The following is a 5309-nucleotide window of genomic DNA, read 5'->3' as shown; positions in this document are numbered from 1 at the left end:
TTCATAACGAAACGGATTGGGAAAAATTTCATCGAGATACATGATAACTGCGATCTTGACTCCGATCATTCGGTGGTTATTCTTGTACTTAAGGAAAATATAGTTATGAAAAGAGCGAAACCTGTGCTGACAAATGGAACTACGGATTGGTCAAGATTTCGCTTAGAGATTGAACGACAAATAGATCTAAGGAAAAGAATAAGAACGACCCAGCACATAGATGAGGTGGCCGAAAACTCTACTAAAATTATTCAAAATGCGGCTTGGAGTAGTTCCAAAATTAACGTTATTAGGAGGGGGGGCATTAACTATCCCCCCATATACTAGTAAAAGTAAAACGAAGAAGGCGGGCGAGAAAAAGGTGGCAGCAAACGCGTGATCCTGCTGATAAAACCAGATATAATCGTGAATCGCAGCAACTAAGACGCTGTATTAGAAAATACAAAGATGATTCGGTTGCTGATTATGTTCAAAATTTGACGGCGTGTGAGAAAACCAATTACTCACTGTGGAGGGCAACAAAGAAAATGAAGCAACCTATTAAACATCTCGCTCCTATTAAAAACAAAGATGGGACGTGGGCAAAAACTGACAAGGACAAGGCAAATGCGTTTGCGGATCATTTGGCCGATATATTCTGCCCGCATGACAACCGTGACTATTCCAATTGTCAGGGAAAGAGATGTTATAGAAGAAATCAGGACTCTTAAACCTAGAAAGGCCCCAGGTTTTGACCTAATAACGGCCGATATTTTGAAAGAATTACCCTAAAAGCCTAATAGATGCGTGTATAAGGTTCAATTCTCTCTCTCTGCTTCCTTTTACCCTGTTCAGGGCGTGGTGGCACTATGTGTTTAATCTTCGATGTTATGTTTTAGATACTCCTTCCAAGCATTCCGATCTTGCGCAAGGTGAGTTGATTCTGCAGCAGTTTTGTGTGTTAGTTTTCGTACTTGATCTATCCATCTATTAGGTGATCGACCCCTAGCTCTTTTTCCATCAACTTTTCCCTCAACAATCAATTTTTCCATTTTTCCATTACGCCTAGCAATATGGCCAAAATATCTCAAATATGACTCGCTAATTTTCTTCATCAGTCTATGGTTAACATTTAGCTCTTGTAATACCGAATTGTTAGTGCGGTGTTCTGTATATGGTATTCTAAGCACTCTTCGGTACACCCACATCTCAAAGCTCTCGATTTTTTTCCTGTCGCTTTTCTTTATAGTCCATGTTTCTGCGGCATAAATTGCTATGGGGAATATCAGAGCATTTACTAGTCGACACTTTGTATTTTTACTTATGTTTCTGTCTTTCCAAATCTTCGTTAACTTGACTGTTTGTGTTCTTGCTATTGTAAGCCTCCGCTTTATTTCGTCTGAGCAGCTCCCATTGTTTGAAATTACGGAACCCAAATAGTTAAACAAGGTAAATTAATAAGGTTCAATTACGTGCCTGAAATTTGGAAAGTTGCAGAGATAATCACGCTGCACAAGCCTGGCAAACCTATAGACAGGGCGACTTCTTATAGACCAATCTCATTGTTGCCAATGATTTCAAAACTACTAAAGAAACTTTTATTGAGAAGACTCCAGCCTATAATTGAAAGTAAAAGGTTAATCCCGAATCATTAATTTGGTTTTCGCCGGAACCATTCAACCACAGATCAGACTCATAGAATAACTGACCTAATAGAAAATTCACTGGAAGAAAAAGCAGTATGTTCTATCATATTTTTGGACGTAGCCCAGCCCTTTGATAAGGTTTGGCATTGTGGATTAATAAAAAAACTTAGGCGATTACTACCAAGGCAGTATGTTGACCTGCTCGAATCTTACCTGACTAATAGGGTATTTCGAGTTAAACAGGAAGAGGAGTACTCTTCCCTTAGGGATATTAAGTCGGGGGTACCACAGGGGAGTATATTGGAGCCGATATTATACTTGCTACACACGTGTGATACTCCTGAAATTGAAAAGTGCCAGTGATGAGATCTCAAAATGCCGTTGGACGCGAAGCTCAGATGGAAGGAGCACATAAAGAAAAAGAGATCTCAACTAGAGGAGGAATACAGAAAGTTTGAATGACTTTTGGGGAGGCGTTCTAAATTGACAATATACAACAAAGTTTTGATATATAATCAAATATTTAAACCTGTCTGGGCTTACGGTATTCAGTTATGGGGCTGCGCTGCGCAGACTCATATCCAATCTATACAAAGATTTCAAAATAGAGTATTTTGATAGAGGACATTGTAAACGCCCCTTGGTATATCCGTAATGCTAGGGATCTCATGATCCTAAGTGTCACAGACGAAATTAAAAAGCAAGCAGCCAATCATAAAATGCGTTTATCCAATCATGTCAACATCGAGGCGGCTCGATTGGTTGACAATCAAAACTTTGTTAGGAGACTTAAACGTACGAGACCTCTCGAGTTAGTTTGAGGCTTTTTATCTGGAACAATGAGTACTTAGTACGCTATTGTGCCAGATCAAAAGCTTGTAAATAATCAAAAAAGTTAGAGCAAAATTAATGGTTAGTCGTTTCCGACTAGTTTTATAATTTATTTTGAGGAGGGTGTTTTTTAGTGGATTAAAGTTCCACACTACTGCTTTTCGTCTGGCAGTGTCTTTCGAGATTTTTCACCCTTCCTCTCGGTAAAAAAAAAAAAAAAAAAAAAAAAAAAAAAATTCTTCAACATCAAATCCAACTGCCAATATTGCCGCATTGTCGGCAAATGTAGCCATCCTCTAAATCTGGAAAATTCCTTGTATAAAGCAGGTGTGATATAACACTCAGAATGCTGCCTTGAGGTACATCAGGCCTAATTTCCCTAAGCGAAGAGTGCTCCCCGTCCTGTTTGACTCGAAAAAGCCTGTCAGATAAATATGATTCAAGTAATTTCACAAATTGTAAAGGTATCAATTTTTTAAGTAATGATGAACCGTCGTGCCAAACCTTATCGAACGCTCAGACCACGTCCAGAAATATTGTCGAACATGTTTGATCTTTTTCTAACGCGTTTTCCAAATTATTTGCTATTCTGTGTACTTGGTCAATTGTTGCATGTTTCGTTCTAAAACCAAATTGGTGTCTATATAAATTTCTTATTTTCTACTATCGGCATAAGTCTGGTTAACAACAATCTTTAAAAAAGTTTTGATATCATGATTATAGCAATAAAATCAGTTTATATGACTTTCATTCAAGGGTTTCCTCGGTTTTCTTTTGTCACTTTTTTCAAAAATGTCAATACTCTTTCTCCGTAATTCTTTCAACACCTAGCAGTAATGAGGCCAACACTTAGGACCTTATTCGATTTAAACGATTTTATTACTTGGAAAATTAGAGTCATATTGCTTTCATCCATAACAAAATCTTCTACTGAACAAACGCTGGAATTCAGTTCATTTGGTTGAAAAATTTCTTTTAAGCAATCAGCAAATATTTTAGCTTTAACTCTATTGATTTTTGCCAATGATTAATTTGTTTTCTTCAGTGGGGAATTCGCTTTATCGGTTTCTTAGTACTTTTCTCTACAACCAATAATCCGTTTCTTTAGCTGCTGATAAGCGCTTTATTTTTCTTTTGAGAGTTCAAGAAAGTTTATTTACAATAGTTTTTTCTTCTGGGTGACGCGACTCTTGCCCTTTACATTTAGTCCTTCTTTTTTGTACTATTAAATCAGCTATAGCCTTGGGATAACTACTTGATACAGACTTGAGTTTGGAAAATCTTGTATTTTTCCAAGTTTGAATTCGGAGAATCTTGTATGCTTCCAGGTTTCAATAAAACCTTCCACTTCAGAATCTAGTTAATTTCTAGTAGTTTTGTTGACTAAAGTGCTATTTTCACATTAAGGGCGAATATGACAGCAGACTGATCAAAATTCAAATTAAAATCGTCTTCCAAATTCAAAAAGTTTGCCGCAATGCTTTCAGATATAAAAAGCTCAGTAAGATCCCGGACTTTGTTGACATCAATGGGCCAATAAGTCGTACAAGTCGTATAAGTCTTAGTAGGATGATAGAAACATTTCAGCTCCCGAAAAGCCGATCTAAGCCTAAATACACATGTTTGGCAAAATAGTCAGTGGTTTTTCAGATTGTAAATTTGCATTGCTTGAACAATTTTTATGAAAATTTCTACTTGGAAAATTTTTAGCTCTTTGTGTATTTTCGCTGTTGAAGTTGGTTTACTTACTCCAAAATGATTTTTAATTGCACAATCCCATATTTTTTGTAACCTGTTGATATTCTTTGAAAATGTATATCTCCATACATTGATATCGTAAATAATTGTGGAGTCAACAGACTATAATACATTGAACTTTTTACCTAATTTGATACCTTTTTCTGTGCTACTTTATGGACTTCTGCGATTCTTCTACCCTTTTTAATTTGCATCATTGATTGTTGTTTCCATTTTGACTCTAAGTCAAAAATGAATTCTAAATACTTAAAATTTTTTTGTTTCTTCAATTTCAACACCGTTAAACATAAGCTTGAGATTTGGTACAAAAGATTTTTTATATTCATATATTTAGTTTTCTTCTTGTTAATATTTGTTTGTAGTGCAGTATGAGTATCTTCGGCAAAAACGGTAACAAGATCATCCACATACAAAAAAGGCGCTTCGTGCGAACATGTTTTGGAGAAACTGCTTATGTAGCAGGAGGAAAGCGTCGGACGTAAAGAGCTACCCTGTGTTACTCCATATTTTACCTTTCTTAGTTTTCTTCTGACATTTTCGCATTCGGTATATTGTTTCCTATTACTCAGATAGCTTTTAAACCAATTATATGCATAACCCGTTATGGCACATTCATACAGAATTCGTAATAATATACTTCATATAACATAATGCAGTACCGAACGTCTTGGTAATATCAAAAATACTATGGTAACTTTTTTTTACCCAAACACTTGTATATGCGAAATTAAATCATACAGAGTAGCACCCGTACTAGAATTCTTTCTAAAACCATATTGCCTGTGGTCAATAAGATTCTGTTGCGTTAAATAATCGGTTAAAAGTTTATTAACTCATATTTCTAACAATTTACCATTAACAATTGAAGCGATTGATATAAGTAGGTCTAAAATTAGTTATATCATTTTTAAACCATTATTTTTGTAAATCATTCCGATTTGAGTTCCTATGTTACTTCTGCCAAATTTATTGAAACATTAATTATAACTTTGATATTTTCAGTACTTCATCTTCACAAGATTTATTATGTATGAATTTTTTAGTTTGATATAGATCAATATTTTTTAATTTAAATTCGGAATAAATTCTTTTCTT

Source organism: Condylostylus longicornis, unplaced genomic scaffold (genome assembly GCF_029603195.1).
Source record: "Condylostylus longicornis isolate FDR11 unplaced genomic scaffold, ASM2960319v2 ptg000040l, whole genome shotgun sequence".
Taxonomy (NCBI): domain Eukaryota; kingdom Metazoa; phylum Arthropoda; class Insecta; order Diptera; family Dolichopodidae; genus Condylostylus; species Condylostylus longicornis.
Note: the sequence above shows the minus strand (reverse complement) of the source record.